Below are 11,688 nucleotides of genomic sequence, written 5' to 3'. Positions count from 1 at the left end.
CCCACAGTGCCATCCCCATCCCCATCCAGATCCAGCCGTCGATGCTGCGGCCCCAGCCCACCCGCACCGAGCTCCGCAGCTCCGAACGCGACGAGATCGAGGATCACCTCCGCTCCAAAGCCGTCGCCGTCGCCGAATCCTCGGCCCTCTCGACCCCGCCGACGTCCAACCCCATCGCCAACACGCTCCTCTGCATCCTCCACCTGCATGCCGATGCCGCGCCCACCAAGGCCCAGTGCATCAGCCTCCTTCCCCCGCCCCCCAAACCCTAGCCCCATCACCAACCCAATTCCCATGGAGGTAGAGGTCAAGTTCCGCCTCCCCGACGCGGCCGCGCACTGCCGCCTCTCCGGCTACCTCGCGCCACGCCTCCTCCGCACCGACGCCCAGCGCAACGCCTTTTTTGACGCCCGGGCCCTGCCCATCACCGCTGCCACCCACATCGTCCAGGTTTATTGTTGTTGTTCTTTACCATGTCTCGTGTGATGATTAAATAGTTACTACAATAAAACTTGTGTGTCATTAGCACTTTCGTTGTATATAAAAAACAAGTTATATTTCTTGCAACCATCGAATTGTTCGGTGGCATGTGTCTTCAAATGTCAAACATGCAGTATTTAGTTCTGTTGCATTATGGGAGTATATGATAGCTTGCATCCATGAATACTATTTCGGTAGGAACATAGCGGCACAAGGGATTGTATTTCAATTCTCGTATAAATCAATTTAGCTGGATCGTATAATCCTTGCGGCATGTTTTTTTTATCTCATTGGTTGGATAAAGGTTGCTCCCATGTACATCTATCCTTGTTGCCTTGATATCTACCTTTGCAATGAAATGTTTAATTTGCGTTACACTGATCGGCTCCAGAATTTGTGTTTCGTCCTGAGATTTGTAGGACATTGAAAGCTAAGTATGATACTGAATGTTGCTGATATGAGACTATAATGAACTGAATTCTGCCCTCAAGTGATTCAGGAACATGATGTCTAAGGGTCCAAATGCTAGACTTATTATACCTAGAAGGGTCCAAATGCTAGACTTATTATACCTGATAAGAGATGTTTGCATGTACTGTTGGCATGTCGTTTGATTCAACACAAGAAGCATAACAAAGTAAATCATCTTTTTTCTTGCGTACAATAGCTGAATAAATCTGCTCTAGTCTGTAGCAGGTGTAGTAGTACAATTCATATTAGGCTCCAAAAATTTCCAACTCAGGGAAGGAGCAGACATGAGCTCAAATTGTTATTGGCATGTAGGAACAATTTGAACAATGTCATCACTAGTATGATATTGCCATTATGTGGAGGAAAAAAATCCTTGGCCTTTGTTTATAAGTTTATTTATCAACCTGAAAGTGAAAAGAAGCCCTGTTTGAAATGCACAGACATATTATCTACACACATTCTTTTCAAACAAAAATTATTATCTACACACAGAAATTACAATTATATACACATAGAATGGAATCGGAAGCGGTTCATAAGAAACCTCGCCTCATGTTTTCTCGCAAAAAAAAAAAAAACAAATAACAACGATAGAAGCTCATGTTTGTAACTCGCAAACGCACTGATATTGGCAGCAGCTACTACTTTTGAAGAATAGCTATCACAAGCCAAGCTGCAAAATTAACTTGTGATTCATTGGTAAAAAAATATAGTAATATTGGAATCACACCTGTCCATCTAGACGGCTTGGAGACAACCCACCCATCACCTCTGCTGTTGCTAGCTTTGGTCCATGACGCCCATGCCGAGGTCATCGCCCGCCGCGCGCTCCTCCACCTCATCTATGCCGAGAGCGGTACGGACAACCCACCAAATTGGTTGGTCGCCTCTGGCACTGATGGGCGATGGAGGCTTAAGGATGAGTATCAGCTGCATCACTACATCACCCACATCCCCTATATGTACATGAATTTTCAATTTTGTTCCTCTTAAGGTGAATTATCTTCGGCGTTCCTAATAATACATCATAGTATTTGTTCAAAGATAATGTACTGCTTTATTTGGACTGCTGCAGCGATGTCTTGGATTTTTTTTACCACAGCACATAGCGTGAGCAATTGGTTTGGTCAACTTGTGCAGGTGGGGTCATGCCGGTGCCGCCGTCACCCTTGGAGGTTCGAAGGGAACAAGTGGATACCATGGTCAATGGATGCAATGGTATGCTTCTTTCTTATTCTTGGTGTTCTGCAGGAGTTGTAAGTTCATGCATGGAGCTGCTATTTTCGATGTACTGTAACCTATAGATTTGCCGAACTGTCTGAATTGGACCATGGCCCGGTATAAATGTTTTTGGATAATTTTGTTTATCAATCAGGATTGACTTCTTTATGATGATTTTGTGAACCCAATTGCTTTGGGGGTGCTGTAGAAGTGTGGTATACTTAGCTATTTGACAACATGATATTAGTGTCCACTAACCATTGTTCGCTAGAATTTGAATTGGTGTGTTTAGATATCTTTATTGAACTAACTGGTGGATCACACTTTAGACTCTGCAAATGTTTGATACAACTGTGAAGTTGGACCCTTCGTTTTTATGTGCATTGTTACTAATTTGTTACGTATTTCTATTCGGAACACCGTTTTGCATATCAAATGTTGGGTTCGTTTGGAGGAAGCCCGAGCGTGGTGATACAACATTGTTAGTGAGCTGTTTTGACAAAATAACTCGCTGGTGTGCTGTCGGGATCCAAGGTTTGTTTTCCAGAATCATTTGCAGATCCATATTTGCGACTGTGTAGTATGTAAGGTCACATATTTGCTATTTTGATGTTATTAAACTATCAATCTTGTGATGTATGTCAATATATGGTGCAGACCTATTTAACGACAACCATTTCTTATTTATTTTTTCAGTTATGTTTGTGCCTCTTCACTAGTTACCTGATTACCAAGTGTTCATGACTTTATGTCTATGTGTTCTTCTGCAGGTGCACAGCTGTCACATATTCTTGAACCCTTGTATTTATCCACTATTACCATTGGACAATCACCTAATGGTGCATCTGAAGGGTTTTGTATTGAAAACAATGTTGTAAAAGTTCTTGGTGCTCGTTTGTCCTGTCTGTCTAAAAAATTCCCTGAACCTTTCAAATGGAATAAGGTTGCTTATTTGGTTTAACTCTTAATTACTTCTAGTTCTGCAACGAGACATACATTATTCATGTGACATGTTGGTGGAACTTTCTATATCTGCAACCACTATTTTTTGAGGCACCTATTCCCCCTAAACAGTTTCAACAGACTTCGGGAGATATACCCCCTTTGACATGTGGGTAGTTAGTTAATATGGTTTGTTGCCATTTTGAACTCCTTTGCATTTTTCTCTGACTATATCTTCATGCACCATTCTTTGGTTGAACTTTTAAATAGAAGCTTAGCTTTGAAATTAATGTTTTATTAGGTACTCAATATGTTGGAATAAATCTGGTTTGCATGAAGTTATTTTAGGATCAACTGGGAGGAAACAAGGCACATCTTCAAAGGCAGCATCCTTACCCTCCACCAAGTCATTGCTCTGCAAGTAAGAGAGTTCCCTTTCTCATTCCTAGCATTCTGAATTCCGGATGTAAGCCTGGAAAAATATCTGTGTTTTGATGGCAGGATAAGATTGGCAGAGGCCTTCATATCACTTGAACATCCACTAGTCACAAAATTCAGTCACGAGAAGATTGCTTATCGTGCAATTAAGGTATTTCATCCTATACTATACGGTTTTTAATTACTTAGATGGATAATGAGTTGAAGCCATAGAGCTAGATCACATTAAATGATTTCTGATTCTTTGTGAGCAATGATTGTGAATACAATAAGTGATGGTTTAAGATGTCTCAACTCTGTTGCAGGATATGGCTTGTGAGTACCAGCAGATGCTTGAGCTTCTTAGAAAGCCCCATTTTTTGGCAGATGGCGTGCTAAGCGAGGAACTGTTGATTCGTTTACAGTTCCACGGTGATGACCAGATATTGAGTTTGTATGCTGCGTCGTAGAGGCTGGTTCTTGAAGTTTATTGATTTGACCACAATTTTAGCAGTTTTCTGTACCAGCTCTTTCAGCTTATTTGTAGCATGTGTGCTTCTGCACAATACTGAAGTTTTGAACAGTGGTAGCCTGTAACAAACCTATAAAGCCCTATGATGTTTGGCACCATTAGGTTTTTATATGGATCGGTAACTCTGTAACTCTTATTATTTTAATTGTTGGAGAGGAAAAGAAAAGTAGAAGGAATTGGCACACAATAAATATGTTAACTCTGCGATGTCTATCTCAAATGCCCGAATGTAGTTAGACTTTGCCACTTTTCAATGAATAGTTCACTTAGTTATCTGAAGTTATACACAACAGTATTTTGGCTATACCACTCTCCAGTACTTTTATTACTGATGGCACACCTGGTAGGCATACTAATGGCACACCTCGGAGGCATACTAATGGCGCACCTGGGAGGCATACTAATGGCGCACCTGGGAGGCATACTGATGGCGCACCTGGGAGGCATACTGATGGCGCACCATGAGATTTAATAATGGCGCACTGCGTGGTGCGCCATTAGTATACCAGGTACTAATGGAGCACCTGTGGTGCGCCATTAGTAAAAAATTCTAATGGCGTGATGCTAGCGGCGCACCTATAGAGCGCCATTAGTAGCCAAAGCAGGTGCGCCACTAGCAGGCCTTTTCCTAGTAGTGCCAAGCCCCTCTCTCTCCCCTCTTTGCCGTCTGCCATCCCCCCTTTGCCATGTGGGGGCAGCCGGCAAAGGTGGGAACCAGCCCCTTTTTATTTTATTTCTTATTATATCCAACATTTTACACAATAATCAGGATATATATATATTTGACAAAAATAAATTTGTTTCCGTACTCATATCCATATTAAAATAACTTTCATCCATAGTACATACATATTATGCAAGTTCCATCCGTACCAAACCATATATTACACCAGTTTCATCCACATGCATACAAAGTTTCATACATATGTGATTTTGTAGCCAACTATGATTATTAATCCATTTTGACCTTATTATGTCATTTTGGTTCTAAATTGGTCATTTTAATGAGCTAACCAAGGTTCTTATGATGTTTTTACCTAATTATGCTAATTATGTCATTTTGGAGGATAATTAGCTAAGTATGTCTTTGTTGGGGAAAATAACCTATGTAGAAGAAGAAAGAGAAGAAACAAGAAGAGAAGAAGCAACAAGAGAAGAAGAAGGAGAAGAAAAAGAAGAAGAAGAAGAAGAAGAAGAAGGAGGAGGAAAAGGAGAAGGAAGAGGAGAAGATGAAGAAAAGAAGATGAACAAGAAGAAAGAGAAGAAGGAGGAGAATAAGGAGAAGGGGCTTCTCTCCTCCTTCTCCTTCTCCTTCTTCTTCCTCCTTCTCCTCCTTCTTCCTTCCTTTCATTTTTACTCATTCTTCTCCTCTTGTCCCCTTCTTCGGGCTAAATTAGCTAAGAATTCCTTTTTGGAGCTAATTATGTCATTTCGAGGATAATTAGCTAAGTATAGGTCATGTTTTATTAAATAGACCATTTTGGAGCTAACTAAGCTAATTATGTCATTTAGGTGGAAGCCTAACTAACTATAGCTCATTTCGGAGCTACTTGGGTAAAATGTCATTCCGGAGCAAACTATGCTTATTACGCCATTTTGGATCTAGCTAAGCGAATTATAGGCCATTTAATACCTAAGTTAGGGGGAATTGGTCATCTTGCAGCGACGTAAGCCTTATTATGTCATTTACGAGAGAACTTAGCTAACTATAGGTCATTTTTTATTAAATAGGTCATTTTGGAGCTAACTAAGCTAATAAGGTCGTTTAGGTGGAAGCCTAACTAACTATAGGTCGTTTCGGAGGTCACTTGGGTTAAATATGTCATTTTGGAGCTAACTATGCTTATTAAGCCATATTGGATCTAAACTGGCTAATTATATCATTTAGGTGGAAGCCAAGCTAAGTATAAAATATTCATGAGCTAACCAAGGTTCTTATACCATTTTGAGCTTATTATGTCATTTTTTAACTAAATTGGTCATTTTGATGAGCTAACCAAGGTTCTTATGATGTTTCCACCTACGTAAGCTAATTATGTCATTTTGTAGGATAATTAGCCAATTTATTCTTTCTTGGATGAGTCTAAGCTACGTAGAAGAGGAGAAAGAGAAGAAGCAAGAAGAGAAGAAGAAGTAAAAGAAGAAGAAGGAGGAGTAGGAGGACAAGGAGGAGGACGAGGAGAAGGAGGAGGAAGAGGATAAGAAGAAGAAACGAAGAAGGAGAAGGAGAAGGAGGAGCTCCTTCTCCTTCTTCTCCTCCTTCTTCTCCTTCTTCTTATCCTTCTTCTTCTCTTCTTCTTCTTCTCTTCTTCTTCTTCTTCCTTCCTTTAATTTTTCCACTTTCTTCTCCACTTGTCCCCTTCTTCGGGCTAAATTAGCTAAGAATGCCTTTTTGGAGCTAATTATGTCATTTCGAGGATAGTTAGCTAAGTATAGGTCATGTTTTATTAAATAGACCATTTTGGAGCTAACTAAGCTAATTATGTCATTTAGGTGGAAGCCTAGATAACTATAGGTCATTTCGGAGCTAACTTGGGTAAAATGTGTCATTCCGGAGCAAACTATGCTTATTAAGCCATTTTGGATCTAGCTAAGCTAATTATAGGCCATTTAATACCTAATTTAGGGGAATAGGTCATCTTGCAGCTACGTAAGCTTTATTATGTCATTTAGGAGAGAACTTAGCTAACTATAGGTCATTTTTTATTAAATAGGTCATTTTGGAGCTAACTAAGCTAATTATGTCATTTAGGTGGAAGCCGAGCTAACTATAGGTCGTTTCAGAGCTCACTTGGGTTAAATCTGTTATTTTGGAGCTAGCTATGCTTATTAAGCCATATTGGAGTTAAATTGGCTAATTATATCATTTAGGTGGAAGCCAAGCTAAGTATATAATATTCATGAGCAAACCAAGGTTCTTATGCCATTTTGAGCTTATTATTTCATTTTTAGCTAAATTGGTCATTTTAATGAGTTAACCAAGGTTCTTATGATTTTTTCACCTAAATAAGGTAATTATGTCATTTTGTAGGATAATTAGCCAATTTAGTCTTTCTTGGATAAGTCTAAGCTACGTAGAAAAAGAGAAAGAGAAGAATCAAGAAGAGAAGAAGAAGTAAAAGAAGAAGGAGGAGGAGGTGAGGAGAAGGAGAAGGAAGAGGAGAAGAAGAAGAAAAGAAGAAGGAGAAGGAGAAGCAGGAAGAAGGAGGAAGAAGAAGGAGAAGGAGGAGCTCCTTCTCCTTCTTCTCCTCCTTCTTCTTCTTCTCGTTCTTCTTCTATTCTTCTTCTTCTCTTCTTTTCTTCTCTTCTTCTTCTTCTTCCTTCCTTTCATTTTTCCTCTTTCTTCCACTCTTGTCCCCTTCTTCGGGCTAAATTAGCTAAGAATGCCTTTTTGGAGCTAATTATGTCATTTCGAGGATAATTAGCTAAGTATAGGTCATGTTTTATTAAATAGACCATTTTGGAGCTTACTAAGCTAATTATGTCATTTAGGTGGAAGCCTAGCTAACTATAGGTCATTTCGGAGCTAACTTGGGTAAAATGTGTCATTCCGGAGCAAACTATGCTTATTAACGCATTTTGGATCTAGCTAAGCTAATTATAGGCCATTTAATACCTAAGTTAGGGGGAATAGGTCATCTTGCAGCTACGTAAGCCTTATTATGTCATTTAGGAGAGAACTTAGCTAACTATAGGTCATTTTTTATTAAATAGGTCATTTTGGAGCTAACTAAGCTAATTATGTCATTTAGGTGGAAGCCTAGCTAACTATAGGTCGTTTCGGAGCTCACTTGGGTTAAATATGTCATTTTGGAGCTAACTATGCTTATTAAGCCATATAGGAGCTAAATTGGCTAATTATATCATTTAGGTGGAAGCCAAGCTAAGTATACAATATTCATGAGCTAACGAAGGTTCTTATGCCATTTTGAGCTTATTATTTCATTTTTTAGCTAAATTGGTCATTTTAATGAGCTAACCAAGGTTCTTATGATGTTTTCACCTAACTAAGCTAATTATGTCATTTTGTACGATAATTAGCCAATTTAGTCTTTCTTGGATGAGTCTAAGCTATGTAGAAGAAGAGAAAGTGAAGAAGCAAGAAGAGAAGAAGAAGTAAAAGCAGAAGAAGGAGGAGTTGGAGGAGGAGGAGGAGAAGGAGAAGGAAGAGGAGAAGAAGAAGAAAAGAAGAAGCAGAAGGAGAAGGAGGAAGAAGAAGGAGAAGCAGGAGCTCCTTCTCCTTCTTCTCCTTCTTGTTATCCTTCTTCTTCTCTTCTTCTTCTTCTTCCTACCTTTAATTTTTCCTCTTTCTTCTCCTCTTGTCCCCTTCTTCGGGATAAATTAGCTAAGAATGCCATTTTGGAGCTAATTATGTCATTTAGGTGGAAGCCTAGCTAACTATAGGTCATTTCGGAGCTAACTTGGGTAAAATAGGTCATTCCGGAGCAAACTATGCTTATTAAGCCATTTTGGATCTAGCTAATCTAATTATAGGTCATTTAATACGTAAGTTAGGGCGAATAGGTCATCTTCGAGCTACCTAAGCCTTATTATGTCATTTAGGAGAGAACTTAGCTATGTATATGTAATTTTTATTAAAACACTAGAAATAACATACCATTATCGTCATCACGACGGTGAAGCACGGTGGCTCTGGCTTGTTTCACCTGGAGAAGGCTGCCCTCGAGATGACTCCACTCTAGAAGGGTCGTGGCATGCGTTTCGGGAGATATTCTGCACCAAACATCGTTTGCAATGTGTCGTTAGCATGAGGACACTCTTAAGATCACTGCACTGAAATGAAACTCACCGTCCCCGCCATGTTAATGACTGGCATCGACGGAGGGACTTGGCCATTCTTCTCACACATTGACTGTACATCTGGTTTCGACAAGTCAAACTTTTTATTTATTAATGAAACGGACATTAAAATGCAAGATTTGAAATAACATGAAGAAGAAACTTACCACGAAGAGCTCATATATGGCCCTGTTAGACGCATCATTTCGTGCCCTCTCCGCCTCCACCAAGGCAGTCGTGCTCTCCTCCAGCTCCCTCATCTCCCTATCCTTCTCCGCCATAGCCACCTGCATGGCCTCCCTCTCTTTCAGAATAGCAGCCTGCAAGACAACTCATTGTTAGCATTGCAATCATATTGGTTCCAAAGCACAACATAATGCGGAAAGATAGCTGAGTCCATTAAACTAACCTCGATGGCGAGCTCGACAGGCCGTGGACGAGGTGTTATCTCCGGACAGGAGCTAGTTTGGCGTGCCTTTATCTGCCGGAGAGTGCTAGGACAACGTATAAGGCTATCTCCAATGGCCATCGAGCCATGGGGCCTCCCGTTGCCAGCTATCATCACCAACTCTGGATCAATAGGCCCCTTGCTTGGGTTAAGGTCCTCCCCTTTCCTCGCCTTCCCATGTTCTCTGTACTTCACGAGCTTGTGGTGGGAGGAGATATTGTTGAAGTTTTGTGGATGCTCGAGGTCAGACTCAGAGAATGCCTTGACCTTCTTGTACGGGGCGCTATGGGCCATCGCATACAGGTCATACATCTGTGGCACCTCCGTCTTATTATGACGCGCCTAAAAGAGAGAGAGGAAAATTGTATTAGTAAAGGGCTCAAGATAGCATTAAGAATGAATTGCATGAGGCATGAAGCAAACCACATACCCATTTCTCGCCAAATTGGATTATGTTGACGCTCCCTTGAAGGTGTGGCACACCAACCATTTTGCCACGCCTCTCCTTGGCGTTGTTGTGGCTGGCCTCCCATGTTTCGGAGCACCACTGATCCACCAAGGCCTCCCAACAATACATCTTATCCACACACCATCTCGGGGGCACCTAAGTTAATAAAGAGAAATTTGAGCGCATAAGAACCAAATGAAGGAAACTAACTACAAAGCCTTAATAATATGTAATTACCTTCATGTAATGCTCCTTCTCGATCTTAGAATCACGACACTTCGCATTGTCCTTCCTAATACGCCGCGTGGCATAGTAGTCTCGAAGAGCCTGCACCCGAGCCTCGTGCCGAAAGTTTCGAAGTAGGCGGCGACATTCGGTTTCGATAACCTTTGCCGTGTCCTCCTTGTATCTCTCCTCACACCTGTGGTAGGTCTGCAAACGAGACAACACCGATTAGTACAATAACTAGCTATGGTCGATTTATAATTGTGTGAAGGAGAAATTACCCAGAACTGTCGGATCACCGTGTCGGCCCTCGTGTGGCACAGAACACCGTCGATCTCCACCTCCGGCGGGGCCGGGGCACCCAAGTAGTGCTCCCAGGTCATTCCTACCTCTCGTTCCCGACCGGGAAACGTAACAAACCCTGGGAAGTTTTTACGGCAAAACACACCAAGGATGTTGTTGGGTTTGCAGACACCCTTGTCAGCAATCCAACCCCTACGTTATGACCAATTAAAGCCAAAACATTAGATATTTGAGAAAACGTGAAGGTAAAAGGTTAAATAAGAGTAAATTAACTTACTTGTCCCCATTTGGCCTAATCGACCACCTCTGCTCGGGGGTCGATGGCACGAGCGAGAGCCTCGAACTACCACGCTGGTAGACGGTAGCCCCCTCACCCAGCTCCTCGTCGCTACCAGCATGGCCACTTGGCTCAGTCCAGGTATCCCACTGGGTCCCTCGGGACGTACCCTCATCCCTGCTTTGCTCCGGAGTCCCCTGGAACAAAGCCTCCGGGACACGAGTCTCGTGGGTCGACAGCTCGTCGACCTGAGGCTCGTGAACTGAGGACCGTGTAGCCTCCACCTCAGACGAATGCACCCTAGAAGTCATGTGCTCAGGTGAATCAGCATGGGGTGGTGGCGGAGACCGTGTAGCCTCCGCCTCAGAAGGCGTGGCAGCCACTGCCCTACTTCTCCCGCGGCCACGTGTACCTTTAGTACAACATAAATACCAACATGAGTAATAAAATGTATATAAATACCAACATGAATACAACGTGTTTCTTTAGTACCGCTCGGCTTCGCGGGGGGTCGACCTCCTCTCACGGGGGGCGCTCCTTGCATAGTATAGAGCAACACGCTTCGAAGAGGCGAGGAAGGAATGGAAGTACCCATCCCATCACCCGCTGACGAAGAAGGAGCCGCGGAGTGCTTTTGACCATTTCCCACCATCTTTCAACACCTGTCATGACAAAGAGTAAATGAAATTAGTACAACATAAATACCAACATGAGTAATAAAATGTATATAATTTAAGTGTATCATCGTCATAAATACCAACATGACTAATAAAAATTGAATACCTAACATGAACTCAAAATTTATATATAGTATAATAGTTGAATACCTGACATGAACTAATAACAATCATGCTCGTTTATATATGCTTCGAGGTCAATAAATGCATCATGATCAGCACTACCATCAATAAATGCATCATCATCATCAATATCACGAAGAACATGTGGAAGGCCACCATTATGTAATCGGTCAAGAAGTGACAGGTCATCTGCAGCAGTAACCTCTTCTTTTCCAGCTCTTCATGTTCGGTCTCAGGGGTTAAGACGAATTCAATGTCGCTATCTACTTCAATGTTCTGGGGTGAAGTAGAGCGGTTCTCTAAACGTTTCTTGGACATACGTGT

At 41.7% G+C, this 11,688-nt stretch overlaps 1 pseudogene; it reads left to right on the top strand.

Annotated features, from left to right (window-relative positions):
* Positions 1-294: 294 nt before the first annotated feature.
* On the top strand, positions 295-3,967 carry LOC123450511 (annotated as a pseudogene).
* The last annotated feature ends 7,721 nt before the right edge of the window (positions 3,968-11,688 follow it).

The sequence above is a fragment of the Hordeum vulgare genome, chromosome 4H (genome assembly GCF_904849725.1).
Source record: "Hordeum vulgare subsp. vulgare chromosome 4H, MorexV3_pseudomolecules_assembly, whole genome shotgun sequence".
NCBI classification, from domain to species: domain Eukaryota; kingdom Viridiplantae; phylum Streptophyta; class Magnoliopsida; order Poales; family Poaceae; genus Hordeum; species Hordeum vulgare.
This window is presented reverse-complemented; position numbering and strand designations above follow the sequence as displayed.